At 42.3% G+C, this 27,004-nt stretch overlaps 1 protein-coding gene across 9 annotated transcripts in view; it reads right to left on the bottom strand.

The window, feature by feature from the left end:
* The window catches only part of P2RY8 (P2Y receptor family member 8), a 36,725-nt gene extending 17,593 nt beyond the window's left edge, over positions 1–19,132 (bottom strand). Inside the window, exons 1-5 of one of the 9 annotated variants that reach the window (XR_008746855.1) lie at positions 18,857–19,132; positions 16,389–16,507; positions 15,266–15,350; positions 14,015–14,183; positions 581–3,101 (exon numbers count right to left, since the gene is read on the bottom strand). The gene's annotated coding sequence lies outside the window, so the exon portion shown is untranslated. Of the gene's footprint in view, positions 1–580; positions 3,102–14,014; positions 14,184–15,129; positions 15,351–15,580; positions 15,603–16,388; positions 16,508–18,856 lie in introns of those variants that run through there. The other 8 variants (XM_055802107.1, XM_055802109.1, XM_027792193.2 and 5 more) reach the window with 8 other exon arrangements.
* Positions 19,133–27,004: the final 7,872 nt, after the last annotated feature.

The following is a 27,004-nucleotide window of genomic DNA, read 5'->3' as shown; positions in this document are numbered from 1 at the left end:
AATGTCACCTGGTAAAAAAGAGAAATTCCAGCCCGTGGGGAGCTGGTTAAGGGCTTTACAGGTATTTTGGTCTGTCTGAAAACTGCTTGTTGTAGATAAAGACTGTGAAAGTCATGGAATACCTAAAGACAGACTCTGAGGTAGTTTTGAAGACTGATACCATTATCATAGAACCACAGAATGACTTGGGTTGGAAGGGACCTTAAAGATCATCTAATTCCACACACACACCCCACCATGGGCAGGGGCACCTTCCACTTGACCAGGTTGCTCAAAGCCCCATCCAGCCTGGCCTTGAACACGTCCAGGGATGGGGCATCCACAGCTACTCTGAGGAATTTGTTGCAGTGTCTCATCACTGTCACAGTAAAGAATTATGCTCTGATAAGACACTAATAACAATAGAGCAGTAGGAGACAGCTCTCTGGTGGCAGAATTTGGGTTCTTAGGAGCCCTAGCAACATCTAAGTGATGTAGTCTGAAATATTATGGCACTTCTGCATCTTCAGTATGTAACCTGAAAATAGATGCACAGGAAAATTATATAAATGTACTAATAATACATGTTTGGTACAGGGCAAGGCTTTTGTTACTAAATGTTAAGGTTATAGTTTTTAAAATAAAGACTAGAGAAAGCCAACTGGCACAGAAAATCATATAGCTCTGGATGACACATACTTAGGGGTGGGAATGTTATTAAATCCTCTGTATTCTTAGAAAAAAGGACAAGAAAAGGTATTAAGTCCAGGAAGGAACCAGACACAGTTTCTATGTGTGAAGTGTATGAAGCAGATCCCGTAAACGAGTCAGCCAGAAAAAAAAAAACAAACACCACCACAGATATTTGTGTCTCTACAGATACATAAAAAGTGTAAAAATGTTGAGGCTGATTGCACTGGTTTTCAGCTTGGAATCTGACCTAATTTAGGCATCTGAGAAGTCTGATGAAAGAAAGTAACTGTTGGAAATTATATGGCCAGGGCACATGCTGATACAGCCCTGCCAAAACAGGTTGTGTCACTGAAGGATCGGAACTATTGTATTACAGGAAGCTTTGTGTTACATCCAGTAAACAATTCGGCTTCATCAACAAATGAGACCCAATTTCCACGGGCTGAAGGCTGTAGCTGAAGGACTATCATCGATCACATGATGAGGATGGCAAATGTGGCAGCGATGTGCTTGGGATAGAAAACCAGCAGTAAGAGCAAACAATACAGAAATAACAAAACTCTTCAAGTACCCTAAACAAACTGGGCAAATGCACCGAGGTGTGACATGTGTGTTCAGGCATGACACATGTGACTCCTCATGGAAACCACCCGTCCAAAATGCAGAGGGGAGCTCCTCGCAAGCAGCAGCTCTTGACTCAGGCCTTTGTCATCGGGAGCCTCGGCAGCAGCAGAGGCACCGACCTGGGGTCTCCTGCTCCCCCATCAGGGCACCTAAGAGCTTTGGCCTGTAGCCTATTGCAAATAAATTTCTGTAATTTCTGCCACTTAATTAAACAAATATAGTCTACATCTGTGTGTGAGGTTTGACCCTGCCTGTGTTTAGTGGGTATGTTTAAGGAGACAGAGCTTCTACTTTGCTTTTTTTCCTGGATCCTTAAAATGCTCAGCTGGAAAATACACACCAGGTTGTCCTGGCCATTGCTTTGGGCCATTGGAACAAGCAGTGCTGGATAACAGCAAAGCCCAGCAGAGAAGGGAGCCTACTGATTAGCCTGGCCCTTTGCTACACAGGTACAGAATTAGGTCTTGGAGAAATACCAAAGGAAATTCTAATATCACTAAAGAATCCCTTTTCTTCTTAAAAACATCTTCTCTTATCCCCAGAAAAGCAGATGCTCTGGCTGAAAGTAGAGAGGGCCCTCAGATGGTACTCCAAGCGTTGCTTGGGAATAATAACCCACATGCACTTGTGTCTGTTCTCTGCTGGGGAGGCCGGCTGGCCGGAGACATCCTCTGCCGCGCTATCAGGCTTCCTCAGCAGGGTGATGGCATGCAGCCTGCCTGCTGCAATGGTCCTGGCTGCTGAACCGTTCTTGGGAACCCGTGGGGAGAAGTCAGGTAACGTAAACCAAGTCTGCATCAGGGGGCCTTCTTGTGAACTAACTGTGCAAAGAAGCACGTTCCAGCAGCCAAAAACCTTCCCTAAAGCTGACTAATCTATTAGCATCGATGTAAGGTAAAAATATAACCTGTTGGTCCCAAAGAAATGCATAATACATGAAAATATTTGATGAGAAATGAGACTTGATAGAAAATGACAGGCTTGAAACTGGGGCTCTCATGAGGGCTTCCCTATCAAAAGGTTTTGGTTCCCTTTTTCACTCTCTTCTAGTGCCATAGATTTCGAAGGAGAATTGCCGCTGGTAGCTCCTTCACTGGCAGGCACCGGATGCTTTGGCAGTGGCTGAAATGTGATTGCAGCCCCCACAGCAGCCAGCTTCTCTTCTGAAACCCCAAGGATGCCCTCAGCTTCCCGGGAGCAGAGGTGGGACGGTGTTTTTGGAAACACAACATGCACCCTTGCCCGCTATGAAAGATCAGCACCAACTACTTTCTCACTTCTCTTTCTGAGGATAGTGGAGGTTATTTAATTTTTGCTACTGCTTAGTTCCCATCTCTGTTTTGGAACCCATGGTATGTGCTTGCTCATGGGAAGTTCAGGGGCTTGGGGCCATCTCAGGGTTTTCCCACAGACCTGCCAAGCCTGCGATCTCCCCAGCTGGCTGAAGTCACCTGGGGCTGGGGCATAGTTTCTGCACATGTAGGTGGCTGCCAGCCTGCCTTTCCGTGTGGCACCAGCCCGGCACTGGAGAGGTTTGGTGGGGCTTGCAAGATGGAGTCGCCGATGCCTGTGATAGTCACGTAGCATTACGGCCTACAGTGGGTTTAATGTGGTTTGGCAAGCAAATGATGGAAAAGGCCAGTGTTTTGAAACCCATTCAGAGAACTGAAGGAAACAGGTCCAAGTCCTTTTTATTTTAAGGTCTCAGCAAGCCTTTTATAAAAACGTACGGGCAATGCAAATTCCCGGAGAGCAGCTTTAGTATCCTTTCCTTTTCTGCGTGTGTTTTTCTGTCTCTTGCTCTGCTGCATTGCCATACACATAAATGGAGAAGGGGAGAGGAAGAAAAAGAAAGCAGAATTTTAAGCTTTAAAATAAATCCATTTTCTGGAGGATTGGAATTTAGTAAAGGTTGTGTATTATATTTTTTCATAAAAGACCCTGGAAAAGCAAAATAGATTCTCACCACCCCTTCTACAACCAGCCAGCCAGCCATGCAGGTGAGCAAAGCTGGAGAGCTCTAACATCTTAGATAGCAAAGATAAGAGCGCAGTGATAAAATACATTTCATCACATGATATGGGGAAAGTTTTGTACAAGTTAGGACTAGCTGCTAAGTGCAGGTTCCTCTTTCAATTCTCTGAAACTCTTTAAAAAAACCTACACACACACACACACAAAAAAATATTTCAAAAGCGGTTTCCTCAGTTCAAACCTCTCACCACTCCCACACCATCTCAATAGATGTTACCTCTAAGACATGCTATAAACTACATATAAAAATTACTTGTGTTTGCACCGCATAGACTGATAGTTTTTAAAGCGCTCTGTCATATCATGTTATAAACTACCATACACAAACTCCAAGACTTGTTATTTAGTTTTCTTTACCTGTTGCTTTCCTGTAAAAGGAATCTATCATTTTTTTACCAAGACTAGTAAAAAGAGAAGACACCTAGCAATTCATCAGCTAAAACCTATCCTTTTTTTTTGAAGGTTATACAATCACAACAGGAAATATTTTGAAATGGTCACACTAATCACAAGACAGACTACTTTTTAGGCTGAACATGTGTTTATACCAGTCTCCTATTTTTAGGTCACATCACATGCCAACTCCTTGCCATTACCATTTGTATTTTAATTATAGATTAAATAATAACTTTCACAGTCTTCAAGAATAATAGGATCATACTTCATTCTTGCTTTGTTCTTACTTGCTATACTCAAATTTATAATCTGACAGAAGCAAAGAGCGAGAACTAGCTAGTTTACTTTTACTTAAATGTCTGGCTTTTGTTTGCCCTGCAGTTGCTGACCATTTTTTCTTGTTTCTTTAAGCACCTGCAGCAAAACAATATTTGGGGAAGATGCTAATTTTGGCCTAAGTACTCAAAAGGAATCAGACATCCAAATATTTTGGAGGAGTCAGTCTTTAGTAGCAGCATTCCTGATTGGTTTCCATGCACCTTTCTGCAAAAGCAAAAGCAAAAGTAAGCTGGTCTCCTGCTGCCAAAACTGTCAATGAAAAAGTAGAAACAATACTTTGACCAGGAGATCAGTATGTCAGTGACCTCTCTGCAATGGCACAATAACAAAAACACTATGACTTTCTAGATTAGAGTAAGGATCTACCTTATTGAACATCCCTGTGTAAAAGGATGGCTCTGGCACTCCAAAAGCACTTCCAAAGTGCTGGGAAGAAGTAGGCTGAGGACAACACCCACAACGAGTTTCATCATTATATTTCCTGCAGAAAGCCATGTCAATAAGGAGATGAAAATGTTATCATCTTCTCTGTATCTTTTTGTAAAAATGCCTCCTTGCAATAACAAGCAGTAGATGATTAAGAAGTGAGACGCTTCTGAGAGATGACAAGACTGTAGGTGTGTCCTTGGGGTTGATAATCAGATTGCCTTCAGTTCCAGTGCTGTTTCATGTGCTCAGTGCCTTTTAAAATATCATTTTTCTACTCTGATTTAATTTATCATTTTTTTTTTAATACTAGTAATATATTTGCACTGCTCAGTTACCTCACTGGTGATGGTTTAAGAAATATTAGATGCTCCAAGTATTACAAGGAGAACAAGGGGCTTTTCAAATTGGAAGCACAGCACCTGCTTCTATTTCATTGAAGAAGCAATCTGTCTGGGAGAATGCTACAAAAACACGGAGTTGAGCCAGGCAGCTTTTCTCTGCTGAATGCCTTTCCTAGTCTGCTGGGGCAGGATATCTGTTCTCAGTCTGGCAGAGGAAAAGTTCAAACGTCTATGGGCATACCATGATCTGGGAGGACTGGTTAGCTGACTGAGTGGCAGTACTGTATGGAATATCTGCCAGGATTTTTGATCTGAGAGAAAGGCCATTGGGACTGCTGCAAAAGCAGAAAGGCAAGTACTTTTACTTGACTGCCACTGAGGCTTACAATAGACAGCGCAGGCAATCCATCCTGGGTGGGACTGTGCTCACCAAGGGATGATTTGACTGCACGAACCAAGGAGATTCTTCTGCAAAAGGGGCACAATCCCAGAAGGCAGAGCAAGGCAAGTGTATGTTTGTGGCTCACATTATACACCCAACATCAGGCCCAACATCATGTTCATAAGCCTGACCCATTTGTTGGCACTCACCCCAAACTCACACTACAAGTGAAAAGATTTCTTCCCAGGTGGAATTTCCAATATTTGACCTTAATGTTAGAATTGAAAAATGGCTTTAGGAATCTAAATACTCTCATCACTGTGTTAAAACTGAGGACTGATGTCTTCAACTGCTCAGCTTTTGCTAAGGGTGCCTGATGTCAGAAGCACGAAGCCCAGTTACTAAGTGCTCAGAAGCACGTATATCCTAATAAACAATTCAGACTGAAGGCTTGAAATGATCCACAGCTGAGGAGTGTGGAAAGACTGTTCCTTGTGCTGTATCGTTTTGAGGACCTAGTATACTATAAATAGTCAAAGCACTTATTTGAGACTTACTGGAGTAGATCCTGCATGGGATACAGCCAGAAGAAAGGTGGCAATGCTATGTGCTCTTTAATCCTGTTTAACTAATCTGATTGGAACCAACCATTCTTGCAGAAATACATTAACCACCAAGTTAAAGTTATTAATCTACAACTTATTTTTACTTTTGCACCTGAATTTGTTCCAGTGTGCATGGTGCAACTGGGATATAAAATCCATGGGTGAGAAAAAAAGACCATAGTGTTTCATTCAGTACCTGAGAGGAGAAGACATCCAAACTGCAGTTACCATTTCAATGTAATTTATATGTTTTATATGAAGTGACTAATAGAAACTCTTATTGCTTGGTGGGAGGTGTGGATTCAAATCTCATCACTCTGAAGAGAGAAATGAATTCCTATCTGCCACATCCCTATTGAATGATATTTAGGAAACGTAAGCAATACTGTTGTTGCTGGTTTGGATCCTTCCATTTTTTGTGAGATAAGCATCTCCAGCAGAAATATCAGTTGAAATACATGTTGTAGGTAGAGGTCTCCTTGAATCCCTCAGCAAAATGCCAAAAGCTACGGTTTTCGTGGGGACCAAGGCATTTCTTGTTGTATAGCTTGCTTGCTGTTCAGTGTCCTGGTTTTCTGGATCTCACTCTAAAATGCCTACTTGTGAGTCAGTGAGGCACGGGACATCTCAGCTTGGGCCATGGAGACTCCTGGGCAGGCAGCTGCCTTTGGCTATTTATGTACAGCCTGGGGTAGGGGAGGTGTGGATCTGTGGATCGTGGGCGCTCTAGGCTCTCTCTGTGGATTTGCACGGTGTATTGACTGCCTCTAGGTACTTGTTGCTTTCCTGTGCCTCTGTCCTTTTTTTTTTTTTTTTTTGCAATTGAGCAAAACAAACCACAATCTCTTTTTACACCCAGTTTCTAAAGAAACTTTTAAAACTGTTTTTTAGCTGAACTGTGGCTTTCTTTAGCTTGACTAGTGACATGAACAAGACATCAGATATCGAGTGTACAAAGTCCTACACTGTCTTTTGTAATATGAGGTATTCAGTCTTCTGAGGACCAGAAAATCATATAGTACCTTGCAGTTTGTGGAGATTCTTCCCCTTGGGATATTGTTGTATGATTATAATTTGGGCAGAAAAGCCCCACCACCACTAAAGAAATAATTTTCTATGTTGATAATTGATTTGGGAAGTCTCATTATTTGGGTATCACACTTTAAGGTACAAGGAAGGGCTCAATCTAAAAAGAAAATTATCTGAACATGGTTTTGACAAATGCAGTCCCCTGAATATGGCTGGAACTGGACATTCTAAAAGATGGCACAAAACCTCACTTACTGAAGAGCTTTCTGTCATAACTTTTGCATGATTTTATCAATTGTACTGCACTGTTTTAAGAAGTCATTGAAAGGTTTGCAGAGGTTATAGCATAAGAGATCTTGAGACTTTGTCTGGAAAAAACATAGTTATAAACCATGAGAACAAGACCACTGATTCCAGTAAATTAATACTAATTAATTGGATGAATACTTGCTGTAAAACTGGATACAGAACAGATCTAACTTCTTGAGGCATTCTAGAAAAGAATGGAATATCTTCTAAGTAAATGGTTACCATATTACAGCAATGGTTTTCATCTGCTTTTCCGATGAGAAACTATCTGAAAATATGCTTGGCTTTCATACTCCCAGTTGGTTGGGAAGATGCATAGATCAACTTATTCATAGACTGTAAACAAAGAAGAAAAGCATGGGTATCTATGAGATTGTATATTAAAGAGTTAAGAGGAAGGGAGGAGAAATAAGGAAGTAGTGGTTGAAACAACCTGCTTTTAAGCATACAAAAAGTTTAAAAAGACTTGATAACCTTTTAAACAGAGTGTATAAACAACACAGAAGAGCCCCAAACTAGGTGTTTATTTTTCCTGGGGGGTGAGGGCATTCGGAACTAGTGGAAATTCTAATAGGAACTTCAGAAATGGAAACTGTGCACTTTTAGCGAAAGAACAAGCAAAGGTTTCTCCCCCACCCAGACTGAAACATGAAGTGAAGGTATTATTTCTAATAATGAGAAGAGAGGTTGTTTTCCAAACTCTTCCCGTGTGGGGTAGCACCATTTTTTTCTACCCAGTTATTTAATTTGAGATCTATTAGATCAAGGGTATATAAAACAGAGCAAGTGCAGTAACGTACTTTACCTTGGGGTTTGCCACTAAGGACAGCCGGATTGTCAGTGTCAAAAAAACAAATGCAAAGTGATTTGAAAGAACATTTATGTACTCTACGATTCTGATGTGATTCCAATGCTATGCTGGCTTTTAAAACATTATGCTGTATTTGCCTCTCTCTCCACAAGGGGAATACTCTTGTCCTTTGTCATCATTGACAGTAGTGATTCAGCAGCAGCAGTGCAATCTTTGTAGCCCTAATGCAGAAAAAAAAAGTTCTAACACTAAAGTCACTGTATCTTTCAGATGTGTGTTCAAAAATGTTCTGTCATGTGCAACTGTCTGAACGTAGGGCATTGCCAAAATCTATGGCACTGCGTTTCAGCAGTGTGCCTGGTCATGTAAAAGGACTTAGATTAGTGATGGTTTAGGATTAATTTATTTTGTAAGTAAAATTAATGTGAATAAAATTGTTATAAAATAAATAGATAAAATTGAAAATATTTCATTTTGACCTTAGAGCTATTTAGTAGTTTAATTGCTGCGAGTTTAACTTTGTGCTTCTATATAATCCCATTTAACACTTGTGCATGACGCAATAAGACAGCACATAACAGTGTGTAGGATTTTTATTTACCAGCAGCACTGTGAGTTATCTATCTTCACTGCCTTTGATGGCTATACATCAAGAGAATGAAGCTTCGGCTCAGATCTTGAAAAAGGAAATAAGCGCCCAGCAGACAGTCACTACAATACATTTCTCCTCCTCTGGAGGAGGAGGAGGAGAGCATTGAGGCATTAATGTTGACACAAAAAAGTGCAGACCGAATCTATTTCAGGGGAGGCTTGGATGTTTTTCTTCTTCCCAGAAGAAAGTAAAAGGGCAGAATGGTGCTGGACCGCAGAAATGGAAGGTGAGAACCAGGACTCTGTCGATCACAGTGTGGGTAATGTGCACCAACAGGCTGGGCCAGGCAATGCTTTCTATGAGCCAGTCAATAAATACTGTTCACAGAAACAACGTAGGCTGCTTAGACTTAAAAGTGAAAGACTCTGGCTTTTCAGTACACCTTCTTACCTGACAAATGAGGTTTGTGGTAGGCATGTGGCCTCATCTATAGGGGAAGGATGTGATGTGGGAGAATCCAGAGGGGAATGTGGGAGCCCTGGGTCACTGCCGGCCAGAGCAGGCATCAAACACTTCCACTTGTTCATTTTTCATTAATTTAGAAGCAAGAATATAAACAAACCCCAAACAACTACTTAGCCCAGCTGCTGTTCAGCTTCATTTGAAAAAGATCTTTGGTCTATATTCACAGGTCTGTATTTCCCGTCTCTCCCACAATAAATGTGACTGTGTTAGCTAATTCTAGCTAAATTTGATAGAGGGTGTAGGTCCCAAGATTAACCAAGTTTCTGTGCATTGCATTAAAATATATGGCCAATTGGATGAAAGCCTTGGACTAAGACATTTATAATTCCACCTAATGTTTTTTAGTTCCTTTCCCTGATTTCTGCAACTGCATATGGTTTTCTATGTGTCATGGTCATAATAACTCTGGAGAAGGTTGTAGACATGTGCAACGACAATGATGACAATCTTCACTATGTAGTAATCCACCATAAGTCACAGAATTGTAGGAAGTAAATAGGCTAGTGTTTTCTACTGCCCACAGAGCCACTGGAGAGCTTGTTGGTGTTCTTCTCCCTTTTGGGAGAGTATCACCGTGAGTCTCATGTTAACCACTCAAAATGCCTCTCACCCTTCGATTTTTCAGCCTGGGTTTGAAGCAGTAAAATTGTAGCTGGGAATAAGTGGCAGAGTATTTAAAGTGGTTATAAAAACCAGTCTGCAAATCCTACACGAAATCCTGCTTGACTCAACACATGACAGATCCAATTTATGAATGAGCCAAGACCCAGTGAATACATCTGTCTTCCATTGGAGGAAACAGGAAGCAAGAGCGTTTAGCATTTGTCTCTCTTTGGCCCACAGCTGGACATAAACTTATCTTCATTATAGAAGTGTGACTTTATTTCTAATGCCTGGCACACTCTGAAATTGTGGCCAGTCATTTATGAGCAAACCTCTACTTATTAATGTCCTGTTTTCAGATTTACTAGAAAAGTTTAAGTCGATGATCTATGGAAGGTGAAAACAACTTCTTTGCTGAGGCAGGTTGGCATAGAGGAGCATTTGCAGCTCCTGTAGCATGTTACTCTGAACCGTGAAATTGTCGGCAATGACAGACTGCAACACTACATATTTTATTTCAAACATGAGGAAGTCAAATTGCCAGGTGCCCCCCTGCTCTTTAGAAGCAGGCAAAGATGTTTCTGACCACCTATTTTTCCTTCTACACTCCTGACTACGCTAGTCCCAAAGACAAGTTAGAGCAGCTAGAAGAGTAGGCATAACCAAAGGAGCTGATATTTCTGTAATACAGCTTGTCTCTCTGCCCTCCTACTGCTAACTGGCATAGGAATAATCCTTCCACATGCTGGTGTTCCCTGTATAACAAACTGATCCCTAGGCACTGCTGTGAGAGAGTTCAAAGTTCCTTTCTGCAGTACTGCAGCAGCAAAAACTGTGAAGTGCTGAGAATCCACACCATTCAGTGTAAACATTCTCAAGCTGAGCATAGACCAACTGTCTATGTTATTGATATCCAGATCAGTTACAATTTCTGCCTCTCGTGTAGTGGTAATCGTGTACTCATGTAAGACAGCCCACAAACATTCACAGGAACAGACGTGAGTTGAGTAAACCTATCAGCCTACTATAATACGTAAAACTATGCCATGTCCTGTTAGTTTCTCTGAGAAGTGTTGTTGATGGAAAACTTTTCATTTAAAAACTGTAAAAAATAATTTCAGAAGAATATATGATTTAAAATCTCAGACATGTAACATATGCTGGACTTGAAACGCCTCCGTGATGAGTTTGTGAGGCTATTTTACCCACCAAGACCAGATTTTAAAGTTACGTATCTATACAACAGAGAATTGCTGAGATCATGAAAACCAGACACCCAGCAGGAAACATCATTCTTCAGCCTTTTAGAGGTGTTAATGATATCTTTACACACCACAGGAGAAATGTGTGAGAGGGTCCCAGATATTTTCTTTGACAAGCATGACATGTAGGTCACAAACTGGGCTCATAAAGAGATGCTATGTGCACACAAAGCAGTGTTGCATTAAACTTAAGGCCTTGGTCTTGCTCCTGCTTAAGTCAATCCCACATTCTTGTACTAGCAGCCAACATCTGTTCGCTGCAATTATAGATAAGGTGCAAACTTTTTGCCGATTTATTATTTCTAATGACCACAACAGCTTTGATTAGTGCATTGATTATTTAACCACTGTGCAACTGAGATCATCAGCTTTGCAGAGACCTGGGATTGAGGGGAGCAGAAGGTGTCCCTCATGAAAATGTCTTGTCTTTTCCTTCCTTGTCAAAATACTCACGATGCTCATATACCTCAGGAAGGCCTCTGCTCTAACAGCCTGCACAAATAAACTGCTGAAAACCCTGGCAGCCAGAATTTCATCAGCAGGCTCCTGCTTTGCAGTTTAATGATCCTACTAGTGAAAAGCTGGAAACCAACAAGCTGAAGAGAGCCACCCAACCAGCCACCAAGAAACTTTATCAGTCAGTGGCTGGAAAATGGACAAGCTTAACACCGCCCATTTCCATTTGATCTTTGTTAAAATCAATGCCCTCCCAGCAATTTTCCAAAGTTGTCCATGTGTTGAACATGCTTGCTCTTTCTCCTAGGAGGGTGCTGTAGAGGAGGAGTTAACAATTTCCTACTCTGTGACTGTGTTTGGAAAGAAAGTACTTGTATTTCTAAAGAAGCAGCGTAGTCTTACTGATGTGCTTTAAGCATGCTCTCGAATGGCACTATGCAAGTTCTCTCAGTCCTGCCAAAATTCAATTGCTCTATAATTGCAAATGAATATCTGCTCCATACTTGTCCTTAAGTATCTTAAGTACTGCTATCTTAAATACTGCTATCTTCCGTTATGAGAAGCAACTTTATCAGTCAGCAGCTGGAAAATGGACAGACTTAAGCCTGCCCATTTCCATTTGATCTTTGTTGGAACCAATGCCCTCCCAGCAATTTTCCAAATGCAAAACACCCCATGAGAAAGATTAAGACTTTCTTCCTTTCATTGTTGAAGGAGTGACACTATGCCCTATGTATAGTACGCTGCTCAAACTCTTGTCCTCTGTACCAAAGAAATGACTTTTTGCGGACTTTTTTGTGGCATCCAGTGTTATAGTATCAAAGTGCTTCAAAAAGACCTGCACATTTCTTCTTTGCAGCCTTCTTCTAATGTGAAGATTATTTAACCCCATATTACAAACAGGAAAGAGGAATGGAGGCCCTGAGCTGCCGAGAACATGATTTCTAAGGGTATTTGATGTCACATAAAATGTTACTGTTTCAAAGCCACATTTCTATTGACTGGATCTGGATCTGTGAGTACTCAATGCTTCTGCAGGTCTGACTGCAAGTCAGACCCAGGTGTCTTTCAGTAAGCATTTGAAAATGAGGAACTCACTTGGTGCCTGTTTCTGAAAGCTTAACCCCTTGAAGCCAGATCTGAAACAAGATTTCAGGCTCTGTAAGATGAGCATCACGTGGGTGGAAAGTTTAAGGCACCAATGAAGATTTAGGTGTCTCAGAATGGGATATGAAATAGCCAGTAAAATGGTGAGGAACAGTGTGAAGTCAGCAGCCTTCACATGCCACACACATGGGTCATCTGGAGAAGACTATGGATGAGCCTTGGAAACATGAAAACTTGGAAATAAAAATCTTTGTGAGTCTCACAGAACATCCTCTGTCTCACAAGTAAACTAGTGTGAGACCTGAGCCTTGAACCTCTTTGTGAATGTTCCTTTTATGAAAATCCCCTGTTGCCTTTTCTTTCTGGAGACTGAATATGACTTGCTACAATCTTTTAAGACAGTTGATACAAGAGAAACACTTCCCTGTCTACATGACAGAGCAGCGGTTAAGGTCAGGAAATAGATGCCTTGAGTTGCCTCCCAAGTCTGACCATGGGACTTATTATCTCAGCAGAAGATTGTTTTAACCACAAAGCTGTTGGGTACTGTTCATGTTTCATATCAAAGATGCGCAACAAAAAATTATTATCAGTATGACAGCCCAGGGAAAGACGAAAATGCCATGCAAGAGGGCAAGAGATTCTCTAGCCTAGTGACAGGGGCAGTCATCCACTGTAAGGGAGTGGACGTGGCCTGGTACCTACTCTTTAGATTGGCCTTTGGGGTTATTCGGTGACTACTTAATGTGAAATAGTGTATTTGAAGACAAGACTAGAAATGAGGTCTTTTGCCTTCGAGCTGAACAATATTTCAGGCACCTGCTCCTCTTTTGTCCCATGACCACTGCCTGCTCTCCCAGCCTCAACTGGTCAGATGCTAATCGGCCCAGACTGTGGAAGCTAGCATACCATCTAGCTAGCAAGGAAGGAGAAGGATAAGGCTTTAAATACTTTTCAAAGAGAGTGTTGAACATGCTTGCTCTTTCTCCTAGGAGGGTGCTGTAGAGGAGGAGTTAGCAATTTCCTACTCTGTGACTGTGTTTGGAAAGAAAGTACTTGTATTTCTAAAGAAGCAGCGTAGTCTTACTGATGTGCTTTAAGCATGCTCTCGAATGGCACTATGCAAGTTCTCTCAGTCCTGCCAAAATTCAATTGCTCTATAATTGCAAATGAATATCTGCTCTATACTTGTTCTTAAGTATCTTAGGTACTGCTATCTTAAATACTGCTATCTTACATTATGAGAAGCAACTGCTAGGGTATAATTCCCCAGTAGTCAGAGGGTGTATGAGAATTGCTCCTCCTTGGAGCCGAAGCTCTGAAGTTCCACCCCAGCTCCATTTAAGGCACTTCTCACGTATCCTTTTCTTATGGAGGTGCCCTTTTCTCAGCATCGCAGAAGACTTTTGAGGTAGCATCGGTGGCAGAATCCTGTTTTCCAGGACATTGCTTAGTCACTAAACTCACAAGGCTACTTTGCCTTTTCCTATTGTCCTACCTCTCAGTCAGCATGTGTCCTCCAGCAGCAAGTAGGTGAGAGCTGATCAAGGAGACAGGTAATGGTGTTCCTCTGAATGGACTGTTGATTGATGTTTTGTGTCAAAGTGTTCTGCAATATTTACACTTAGGAGACTGAGGACTATACCACATGCACAAGGCAGATGTTACTACAAGAAGGGTATGTCGATATTAGTAAATTAAGCGCTGTCAGGCTATGAAAGTCAGTTCCCTGGGCTGTGACTGTTCTGGCACAGTTTAGTTTCACACCAACTAATGCTCCCACAAGCAAGTCTGGGCCCCACACAACCACCTTGTGTAGTTTAGGAGTTATCATAGACCAGGGACCATTCCCAAAAAGGATTTTAGATGTAGTCTCCATGTTTCAGGGGCTGAGAACAGTTATTACAGATGTGTCAAATAAGCTAAAGACCAGGGCATGACTGGTCCCAGCAAATGCCTGTAATGCAAAATTAGCTGGGTAAAAACGTCTTTTCTGTCTAGACCACTAGAGGGAGCAGACAAACTTGCTTTGTCTTTGAAGATTTATTTTTGGGTTACTGGGACCTGGATATTTCAGGTTTTTCTCCAGAGCATTTGAGGAAAAGAGCTGATAGGGGGTCATGCCTTGCTGTCCTCGACAAACCCACTTACATCATCTGCAGCATGTTACCCAAAGGCTGCCCTTCTGCCGTTAACCGCTGCCCAGACACCGCCCTCTGTCCTCACCCACCTCGATTTCGTACTACCAGTTTTCCTCTTCTCTCTTTTTTTTTTTTTCCTCCCTGTCCCTCATTATTTCTGTTCCTGCTTATCCACAGTTTCCTATCCCCTCAGCCACCATCTGTGCTCCAGGAGGATTTCCCCTTGATCCCTGCATTGCTTGACTGTCACAAAGTGAAGTAACACAAGTACAAAAGGCTTATGCTCCCTGCCTTCCATGGTAGCCCAAAGTGGGGTCTACTTAGTCTGCCCAGGATCCTGGGAGAACAGGATTTCAATTGGGCATGATTTAGAGAGTCTTGAAGACCGATCATATTTATGAGGGGTTGTGCAGAAAAAATAATCCAAATAAAAAGTCTTTACAAGATGATTCCTTTCTTTGTGCTTACTCACCTACTCAAAGCAGAGGCTTGTGTTCCTGAATATTCTCTTATTGCCTCAGCAACTGCCTCATACAGCTAAACTCTGCGTGTAACATCCTGCCAAAGAAAATGCAAAACTTTTCATCTTAAATGTTGATCAGACTTACAGGCAGCTCCCCAAGGAATTTGTCTCGCCGTGGTCACTGCTGATGTTTCTGTGCTGCAGCAGATCAGATTTCCTCTGAGTAAAAGCTGCAGAAAGGACCAAAAAGAAAAAAATATTTTAAGAATCAGTTGTTACAAAAAAAAAAATTTCTTAAAAGGAGTACATCTAAAGATAATGCCGAACAGTGACAAGCACTAACACTGCCTTTCATAGCCTTAAAGCACCATTCACTAGCTGTAAAATGTACCTGTGCAGGATTACTAAAGATGCATAATATCCACATCTGAAGATGAAGAGAAGATAAAAGAGCACATACTTTTTGGTGATTTGATATTTTCCCTTCTTAGTTTTGCCGATCTGAATCAGGTGCAGTGTATCTAGTAGTAAATAACCCTAGCTGCCTCATCATGACCATACTGGTGTGTAATTTCTGTTGTTATTTCAAGACTTAATCAGCAGTTGGGAGAACAAGGATGTAAGGGTAAAATTATTTTAAATTCACCAGCTGCTGAGCATGATTTCCTCATGCACTAGTGTGAAAATGCAACAAAAATGTGCAGCTCTTGATGAACAAGCTTGTAGATGCCTTGCCCCAGCCTGAGCAACTCTTGGCCCCTCATCAGTCTGTGTGTAAAAAGCCAGAATCTCTCTATGACTGAACCAGAGCTAAAATCCAGCATTTAAAAAAACCTGAGCTGTTGCATGATGTATGCACAGATCTCTCTCTGTCTTTGTCTATCTGTGTATTTAGCTTTAGTTAAATACTCAACAACACTGAAAAATAAGACTATAAATGGAAAATTTCACTAACAATGGAAGGCTTCTGACCAAAAATATATGGAAAAGAGACAGATCAAACTGACATTACCAAATTAAAAGGATGTAGAAAATAAGGCCTGTGGGATATTTCTCATTGCTTAGCACCTAAATTTAGACAAAAATTGGATTATATTACACATTTTGAACCTCTTTTAAAGTATCAAACCTAATTCTCAGGCTAAAAGCTCCTCTCAGGTTTCCTGTGGATAAATAGGAAGCCCAGGAGGAACACCAACTTGACCTTCCTATTCGAGAGCTGGCAGTAAGAGTAAACAAGACCAAACAACAGTCCCAAAGACATTTACTTGTAAAATGAGGTCATTTCATCCAGGAATTTTTGAGGCAGCAGTCAAGGGCCAAATGCTCCCATTTCTACAAAGACATTTTTTGGAGGAAAGCTCCACTTTCAAGCTCCTTTTGAATGCTGTGAAAAACATGAGAATGGTGTCAATAAATATGCCTGAATGAAAAACAACCTTCTGTCCATCTGGAGGCTTTACAAACATCAGTTGTCAGCGGTGAAGCTCCCTGAACTTCTGCTTCAAAACAACTTTTTATCTGGAACCTATGCACATTTGAAGTAAAGTTGTTAGGCGGCAATACGTGTGCAAAACACCAACACATCTTTTAAATACATGGAGAAACAGTCCTGGTGTCTCTTCATTTTTGAGCAGGACAGAGGGAGCCCACCACAGGATAACTTCTTGAGGCTGGATTGTGGCCTGCTGGGTTTCTCCCCACTAGCCACTCGACCAGAACAGAGCAGTTACTGTGAGAGACCACATTTTCTAGGGTTTGTTTCTTTTCCGTCCTGTTATGCCACTACATACAACGTGCGCCTCCCCCTGACAGAGAGCTGAGTACACCCTTTTCCCACACCAAAGATACTCATGCTGAAAAAGCACTGAAAGCAAACGTTTTAAATCACCTAAATTGGCCTTTTTTTGTGCTTACAGCCATCAGTGAGAGCAAAATTGTCTACACAGGCAGATGTATCCGAGTTGAACCCAAACCCGCCCTGAAAGGCAGAAGGCAAGTAAATACTTTCAATAAAGGCACCTGAAGAGATGCTAAAAAATGAAGGCAGGAGCAGTGGGTAAGCAGCTGGCTGGTGACAGGGGAGGCCCAGGTTCAGTTTGCTCTTCCCACACAAAGCTGCTTAGTACTGTCCCTTGAGCTGTGCCTATGCAGTAACTGGGAAATGTGACTGCAGGATGGGTAGGCACACCTCAGCCTGCTTTCATCTTGCAAGCTGTAGCACAGGCTGCAGCTAAGGCCGTACAGAGATGTAAGGAACAGCATATTGCTTAGTGTCAATACTCAAACTGAGAAGATTAAGGCTGATGCAAATGCTTCTGCCCATGCCATGGACTTCCCTAGCAGAATGGTGATGTGCTCTCTGGCTGCGTCTAAATGGACAAAGGACATACAGCTGTTTGCAAGGGAAGACATGGGATTCTTGGTCAGATAACCTGCACTGGGGAGCTGTGAAAACCAGGGCACAAGTCTGGCATCAACTGGGATTCATCCAAGTTCCCCACCTGTAGATGACAGTGACAAAACTTCCGTGGCTCACACAGCCTTTTAAGGGTGAAATTCATTACAGAGGTTCAAGTGCAACTGTAGTGGTAATCTCACAAGTAGGCTGGAGGTGATTTGGGAATTAAGTCCAAACACTGATGGGACTTAAGTGTCTGAATCAAACGCTTTTGAAAACCCAGCTAGATTCTGCCAACCACTGTGTATAAAATCCAGAAAGTGGATACCAAACACTGAGCAGAGCCAAGCATCCAACATCTAAACATTAAAACTGAATACAAGCAAAGACTTAAAAAACCCAAATGCCAGAAACCTGAACCTCCAGTGTACGACTTCACCCAGGAATCCTCACAACACATACAATTTCACTTTCTGTAGGGCAACTTGGTGTCAGCACATTATTATAATAACTGCCCTACAGATGGCTTTTTTATGTTTTTTTCTGAACTATTTAAAAAACTTCCACGCAAATAGTCTCTCTCCCTGGCTATTAAGAGACAACAAATGCAGTATGCAAGAGTGCACTGTGTTATGAGACTTCCTTCTGGTGCCTGTCTGTCTGAGTTCAGTTTTCATGCATCAAAAGACCCCGCTGAAATTATATCATTTTATGATATGGTTCCACAGACACTTCTGCGTGTGTGTTTGATTGCTGCAAACCTCAAGAAGAGTCTCAGGATGACTACAATACGTGACTCTGCAATAACTAAAGATAGATATCAGGTCCAGATTTACAAATAAAACGGGTCTAAAATGATCTGTTGGTTTTTTTTTTTTTCTCTCCAAATAGGTAGAAGCTCATTCTTCCTCCTTTTAAAAATACGCTTGAAGACATGCTACAATTTTTACTACTCTCCTTGCTAAAGCAAACTGTACACCTAGGAACCCTTTATTTTGATAGCGATTTGTGCAGAGTTAACTCCTTAAAACTGGTGGTAAGAATTTTCTTTCTCTTTTACTGCAGTATTTGTTGTAATAATTCTGACTTCTGACTATCTGTAACATAACTTCTTCATTGTCATTGCTCTATTATTAACCCATACAGTTTGTTCTTTATTTCTACAGTTCACAGTCATCTGGCACAAAGACACACACTTCTTGGATTGCAATGAACTTTGTTCTCCCTTCAGATGTAAATAATAGGAGGGAGAACAAATCAGTCTTGACTGAGCCTGACTCCACTGAAAAACAATTCTGAACAAACAATCAAGAAGTGAAAAGCTGTACTTCTTACCTGGTCTGGGATGTACAGTGCACCTTGAAAGCCTCTTAAGTGACAGAGAAGAATTAGAAATAGTTGAAAGTTTGTACCATCCAACCACAGGGCTCAGGAAATGACCGTGTATTTTGCAACTATTAACTCCTTCCTCACTTCTAATTTACTTTTTCAAGTACAGTAAAAAAAATCCATCTTACCCTTCCACTGCAGTCTGGGAACTAATGCCATGCCCTGCACATGATTTCTGTTTCACATTAAGAATATGCAGGTGGCCAGAGGAGGTGACGCTGATCACCTCCATTGAAAAGAGGATTTGCAGTGTCTTCTGCATAACTGTGACCAAGTACATTTTACTGTTGAGTGAAGCTTATGTGATGAAGTGTAGAAATGACTGGGCAATGGCTTGAAGACGCTTAGAGCAATATTCTCAACATTACTTCAGTCTTGTGGTGCCGAACAGAGAAAAAAAAAAAGTTATTTAAAGGGGCAGCATACATTGCATTCTGTACAGGCATTTGATGTATGTATGGATGTATGATACTTTTATGCACAGGGGGTCTCTAGGTGAAAGCCAGGCATGCTGAAACATCAGGAGTTAGGTCCTATGTGCATAAAAACCTTTCTGCCCCTAAAACCCTGATTCCCTTGGCTGAACATACCTGTTTCACTGAAAGGCATTTCTGAGCCTAAGCACTATATAAACCCACTAGCCTGAAGGCTAGTAAAGGCCAGTTCCATGCAAGAGCACAGGCAAGAGCACAGGCTGCCTTTGGGGAGCAGGCACCTCCACACTGAACCTAAGGTGGCACAGGGATCTCTGTGTGTGGGTGCTGAGGGGTTCAGCACCCCAAAGTGGATTCTCCCCACCAAAACGGCAGGCTGAGAAAGAAAATGCTTCAAGCAGTGTGGACTGTAACACTGCAAACAGATGTGCGTTTTGCACCCTTCTCCTTTCTTATGATTTAGAAAACAAACCCTGGACATATGTGTATGTATGTCCTTTCCACAGCCCTGAAGTCTCTTTGCCTAGGCATGTGTGTGTTTTATTTAAAAAAACTTAGCGGGGAGGGAAGTGTCACTCCCTGCATTTGGGATGTTGGTAGAGGAAGAGAGAATAGAAATGTCACCAACATGCACTTTCATACAACAGTTTCTTAGCTCAAGCACTTGGCTATGATGGTTTGGGTTTAGTTCTCTTTCAGAAGAGCTAAACCTGTGTTTTGAGTATAAAGCATGTCAAAAATCCAGAGAAGCTAGAGGACGTAGGGATCTAGTCCATTCTTCTCAGCAAAGCACAGCTGACAAAGCAGGACTTGATGTGTCAGCAAGTCTGTGCTCCACCAACTTTTCCATGGGAGAGGCTTTGCATGAACTACACAAATTACTTTAGTAAGGACCACATCTCAACATTGTCCATCTCTTGGTGGATGGTAGGTTTCTGGAAGAGGCTTATGTTTTGATTATTACTGCTTATAAGACCTTGTCACTCAGATCTTGTATTCCTCTCAGCAGCGTGGCCCAGCTTCACAAAAAGGACTGGAAAGGGTGTGCATCCCAGCCATGTGCTTAGGAGATTATCCCAGAAAGTGGGAACAGGGAGCCTGAGCCTGTCCAGACTGAAGGCTTTTCCACTGCCTGGGCCAGTGTTCTGGATTACTGCACCGAGGATGGCCAGGACCACCTTCACAGCACAGCTCACAGCCGCCCTGCCTTCTGCAGAGTGCGCTGCTGCACCCGTGTTGGAAGGGGTTCAGGCTCCTCTGGGCAGGCAGGCACCATGGGGTGCTTCCTTCCTCCCCCAGATGACAGCAGATCTGGTACCTCAGCTTGCAGCCTGTGGGCCTTCTGAGCCTCTGGACAGACCTTGTGTTTGGGTTATCTGAGACAGGGGTGATGGTTGTCTCACCTAGGTCTGGGCATTTGCACTACAGTGGTCTACACCAGAGCTAGTCATTGAAGGCACTCTTGCGTATAGGCAATGGAGAGAAACAGACCTTTGCAAGGTTCTCCATCTGGGAGTTTCAACAGCCAAGTAAGAGTTCTTTTATCTATCTATCTATCTATCTGCTTGTATAATTTTTTTATGCAATGAAGATTTTATAAAAAAACCCAAATAAAATCCTTATTCTCTTGAAGTTAAGTTCTTCAGTTGACTTACTACGGATTATTTCCAGTAATGATGGCTCCCCAGGCATGCTCCTGAGGAGCGTGATCTGTACTTGATGTTCATCCTTTCACAGTCTACCACAAAAACAACGGGGATACTCTAGAACCTCAGCATAAGCAGGTGCTTAATTGCTTTTTTGGAATGGAAACCAAAACATATGGGTGATTTCTCAAGCTAGGGCTATTTATTATGTGGCTTCATATGCAGAAGCATCAGAGACTTTTACATTAAATGTGGTTGCAGGACAGAGGCTTGAGTTCTTCTTCCCTTGACTTGCTCACTTTCACATACAAAAACTGAATCAACTGTCAGTCTTTGTCAGCTGCCAGACACTTCTCACCATGAGCCTACAGGTAAACAGGAAGGAGTTTCAGTCTCACAACCTCAAAGCATGCAAAATAATATTGAATCAGACCTCCTAAAAACTAATGAGATTTGGTTTTCTTCCTAGGATGTTATTTTTTTAGCAACGTTCTTTGTTCAGTTCAAATATAACAGGTTAGAAATAGAGCTTTTTTCCACTTTTTGATCTTTAAGGCTATAAATATTTAAAGTTTTACAACTTTTATTCACTACCATTTTAAAAGAAATTTTCCCTTCTAAACCTGGGGAAAGGAAGTTGCAGAACTAAAAAAATCAGCATTTACTTGTATTAAAAAAAATAATTTGATGGTATTACATGATAAAATGAGAACAAGCAGTAATTAATACTGCTATACAATATACTATGGTATATCGTAACATAACATAATGAGTTATTTAATAAGAATTCTTATTTTTATTACTACAAGGAAATCAATTTGATGGGACTCAATTGGCCACATTAACATTTCCTCAGAAAGCAATTAGGTGCTAAGAAAGCATCATTCTGGACTAATTACGTCTTTCAGAAGGAATATGAGAAATGCTGTGAATGTTTATAGATCAGGTTCCTTTGAGTGAAGTTCTAGCCTTCTATAAGTCCACAGTCAGCTTATCACTGAGAGCAGTAAGGTCAGGAGTTCCTCTTGCGAGTCCTCCCTGGAGCTGTCTCAAGCACACTGTGAGTACTTGGGTGCCCACATTTGTTGGTAAGAATCTGCACTTTGACTGTGTTCTCCTGGGGTGTGGCTTCTTTGTAAGACATTTTAGACTACTCTGGTAATAATTAAGGCTTCCCCCCCCCAGCCCCCAGTGATGTTAGAAAGCTCCTCAGTATTTCTCCAGAGCAGAGAACTTCCTCTAGGGTGAATCTGCACCAATCTTCAGGATGACCTGAACGTGGCTCTGGCTTCTGGTGCCCGGAGAAAGAAGATACAAAGTGGAGATTGATTTGCACAAGGCACTGAGGGCTCCCCAGCCTCAGGGCATACCCCTTGCATAAAAATAGAGAAAAAATAAATGGTCTTGGGGAGCTGCAGTAAGACTAAATGTGGTTATTTTTTAACAGCAATATTATCCCCAGAGAAGCAAATACTAGCTTGTCTTCTGCAGCTGAGGAGGGTCTGGGGTTATGCACAATTTCAGGCTAAATACAGGGCCTGCTTCAGAGGGCATGGCACTATGTGTGTGCTGTGACATGAAAACAAGCAAGAGAGGCAAGCTGTCATTGCAGTCTTCCTAAAGGTTTCTTCATCTCAGCTTGAGGTGCATTGGGAGGCAGAGAGAGCTTGCACAGGTGGTGGTGGTGGTGGTTGTGGTGGAGAGTTCCATAAGCACAGTGATAAGGCAGTGTGAATAGCATGGTGGAGGGTGGGCAACCTCAGGAAAGAAGTCCTGTGCTTTGGGAGTGAGAAGATGGAAGGGTAAATCTGTATGGAAAGAAGGAGGAGCTGGGAGGGCTGGAGGAGGTGGTAGGAGCAAGGGAGGGCTGAGAGAACAAGTTCCAAAACTGTGGAAGGAGGGCAAGAAGGACTGAGGGAATGAAAGAGGGTCTGATGACGTCCATCCTGTACCATAGCAGAGGGGAAGGAAAGGAGAAGAGTATTCTGGGAGACTTCTGCTTCTCTGTCAACCAGCACCAGGAGGTCTTGGGCAGGCCTCAGAGCTCAGAACTGAGTTGTGATGTCAAGAATGACAAGGACAGACAGAATACATTACTTCGTCACTCATTGACTAGGTGGCAAAGCTCATTTTTGCCCATGCTGTTGAGCTGGCTGTGCTGTGATGCCATTACACATCTCATGAAACTCCAGACCTCAGTTATGACTGGTTGTCCATTTCAGTGCTAATACACAACCTCTTGTGGATCTCTCCAGAAAGAAGACATTCCTCTTGACTCTCCAGGGAATAAGTGGATGATCTTGGCCAATTACTTCTAAAGTTAGATTCAGTATCCAGATGTCTCAGGCCCATGAAGGGGTGGTATGGTGAGAAAGAAAACTTACCTACCAGTTTTTTCTTGCTCAAGGATGTGTGACCTGCTTCTTTGTCCAACAGCACAGCCTTCATAGGGTCAAGCCATTTCAACTCATAGTCATCCCCAAACCTGCAGGTTCGTGTAGTTTTGTACAAGAAAAAATGAAGGGAAAAAATTGAAAGCCAAAGATTCATTTCAGTGTTTTCACACTGACATATTTTCATTTCAGCATAGGAAATTTCTGTCATAGGAAATGAGTGCTGCCTAATGCAATGGCAATGGTAGTCGTACATGATATGGGTCTTGGCTTTGCTTGAGACAGGCCTTCCATGTCCTGGGGAAGCATCTCAGTCACTGGACTGCAGCATAGTTTGGGGTCAGGATATCCCCAACCAGATCTGTTCTTTCACATCCAGGGAAACTTCCTACTTTTTACATTGAGGTGAGTGTCCTGGTTACACCTCAGAACCAAACTGTCTCAAGGCTTTGAGACTCGCAACATCTCCCGCTCCAAACGCACTCACCCATGCCCCTTGGCTTCTGTGCAAAACTGGAGGCATTCACTGAATGAGACTTCTGATGTGTGTTTTTTTTGTAGTCTGAGCAAGGGTTCCTGTGCTGTGTGGAGGCAAAGTGAGAACAGGTGAGTGAGACCTTATTGCAAGCAAGAGATGCGAGAAAGTCTGGCAAAAAAGCAGAGGGAGAGTGACAACAGATGGCAGAGGGGAGTGAATACTGTATGATGTACAAGCAGGAGGGAGAAGCAGGGGGAGCAGGGAAAAGGGGAAAGAGCCCTTAGGTAGGAGTAGGCAGGGGGCACAGCTGGTGCATCAGGAATAGCCAGGTTTGCCAGGTGCACTGTGGCATGCATCAAAGTGCAAGACCATATGAAGAATTTGTCTTTCATCTTCTATGTTGTATAAAATATTGAAGTACTCTGAACGAATCTGCTGTCTGGGGACTGGTGACTGTTTCTGCAAGGGAGGTGATGCTTGGATCAAGAACCAAGAAGTGCCTCAGTTTCCTGCAGCTGAAACTACAGCCCCACTTTGTGAAGCACCAGAGCTCTGCTTCCAGGTCTGTGGCTGCCACTTCATAGCATCCTTGTGAATATAGCCCTGACATTTTTAGAAAAAAAAAAAAAAATCCTAAATGAAAAGATGTATTTGGGCTGAAAATAAACTTCTCATCAGCACAAAATAACATACAGATTTCTTGATTAACTGATGAGTCGATTCGTTGAAATTTTTATCCCAAATCCTCAGTATGACAGGGGTTTTAAGGTTTTGACCACGCTGTCATAGGAGTTTTGATCACTGCCTCTGTTGCAGACAGAAGTGAAGTGCACCAGTACAAAGCTCACTCTGAATAAAACCACCTGCACAGCGCAAAGTGTCTACAGCCTTAGGTTGAATTGGCTCAGCTTTGAGAAAACTAATAACTGCTTTTGAAATCGTTTAGAAAGCTGCGTGTTTGCTGACTGATTTCTGGTCTGACTAACCCCTACTAGGCAGATTTCAGTTTGATAATCCCGATACTCAGTCAGACTTTAAAAGTGACTTCCCCTTGCTGTTATTTCTATTTCAGGGTATGAACCCCACATGAGTGGGTCTCTCTGAATTTTCCCGGGCAGTGTAAAGGGGCCATTAAATAGGCAAAAAAGAAATAAAGCAGGCATCAGACTGTCTTCCTTCTTATTTAATTATTGGACATATTTTTCCACCAGTTATATAAAGTCCAATTCTATATGTCATTTGTCTTTCTTAAAGATATATTTAAATTTCAGCCTAAGGACTGGACTCAGGACTGAGCACCTCAAGTGTTATTTCTGTGGAGAAGGCTGGGAGGAGGGAGGATCCAGACCTCAGTCTGTCAGGTTGCTGCATTTTGCAGAGGGAATTTTCTCCCAGCCAGAGACAAGCAGGATGATCAGAAACTCAGGTAATGGGTTGGAGGAAAATGCACTCGTTTGTTTCCATTCTCCAGGCACCTGCCTGAGCTGGGTTCCCAAGACTGGGCAGACACGATGCTCTCTGCTGATGTGGCCATGCACCCATTACTCTGAAGCCCTCCCAAAGAGTGGGTGAGCTCAAGAGACAAACCTCTATGGTTCTGCAGAAGGCAGTGGTCTGGTGGTACCTCTGCACTCTTACAGCTGAAGCAGTTGAGTGTTGTCCCAGAACTGAACTCTGTCTTGGTCCTAGGAGATGCTAGTAAGACCACTTCAACCAAGTTTTCACAAAGCAGACATATTCTTAGGTCTCAGTTTCTGGGAGCATGCCTTGAAACACCTGGGACTGACTAACTGAAGTTAGTAGGGGCAAGGCTTTGGTCAAAAACTGTGTTACTAGGATCATACAGGTTCCAGCAAAACTTCTTCTGGTGGTCATCCAGGTTGTTTGGTTACCTTAGCCATAAGCAAGGCTTTTTTTCCGGCCAGACCTCAGCCAACCAGACACTTGAGTGGCAGGAAACCAATGCTTCCTGTCTGCCTGTCCCCTGGCTAACCAAGCTCATGGGTATGTCACAGAATGGTTTTAGGTCAGAATGGACATTTGCAGGTCATCTAGTCCAACCCCAAATGAAGGGTGTGCAAGTGGGATAGCTTTTCCTCAGGCTGCCCAGCTTTCTATCTCCTTGTAACTGCACTTTCTAACAAAAAATCTTGGACAAAACAGGTGTGAAAATGGCCAGCTCCTGCAAAAGTCCATACACTCCTCTTATGGAAGCAGAGTATTTTTCCGTGGTTAAGAATAATAGCTTTTTTATGCTTTGGGTTTGTTTCTGACAACTAACGTGTTTTAGGTTTGTTTTGCACCTCTTTGGAAAGAGATTTGTTTTGTTTTGATGCCCAGATGTAGGATGAGACAAATTGGAATATGCCAAGTAGATGTTTTGGAGCAGCCATCAGCTTTAGAGCAGCGACTGCTGAAGAATGAGGCTATGGATGTCTCATACAGGATGGCTGCATCCCTGCAGGTTTTTGTTGTGTGGGTTGTTTTTTTTGCCTGTGTCCCCTTCTTGCATCACACAGCTGCTGGGCAAATATATTCACCCATGTTTGGGTAACCAGATGCTGTCAAGTCTTGAATGCCACCAAAAATCCCTTGAAGACATGTTTATTTCTACTCCCCACAGCAGATGGGCAAGAAACAAGCCCGCCTACTGAACAAGAAGGGAAAACAAAAGGTGAAAGAATTACCATCTGGCCAGCACCCGTGATTCCACGGGCTGAGGCAGGGGTACTGTCATCCAGGCCTTTAAGAGGTCTCAGGATTAGGCCCGCCTGGGAGGTGGGAGAGCCTCTTTCTTTTTTTTTTTTCCACTGTAAAAAGGTTGTTTTTCAGACGTTATGTAAGACATTCTATTTGTCTCTAACTTCTCGCTGATTATGAACGGATTACAGGAAGGAAGCACTCCACCCAGTTTCTTAACTTATAATGCACCGTTGCTTAAAGGTGTCATCCATGTCTCAACAGAAATCTGTTTTTTCCCTTTCTTTTTAAGAAAAAGGGCGAGGAAGAAAAAAAAAAAAAAAAGCTGATGAACTTACTACTTATTAATTATTAATTGTATGGAAGTTACACCCAGAAAAGCTTTTGATTTTTCCAGCTGCACATTTGCTAAGAACTCTTGTACAAAAAGGTTTAGGGTTATT

Source organism: Falco peregrinus, chromosome 4 (assembly GCF_023634155.1).
Source record: "Falco peregrinus isolate bFalPer1 chromosome 4, bFalPer1.pri, whole genome shotgun sequence".
Lineage (NCBI taxonomy): Eukaryota > Metazoa > Chordata > Aves > Falconiformes > Falconidae > Falco > Falco peregrinus.
This window is presented reverse-complemented; position numbering and strand designations above follow the sequence as displayed.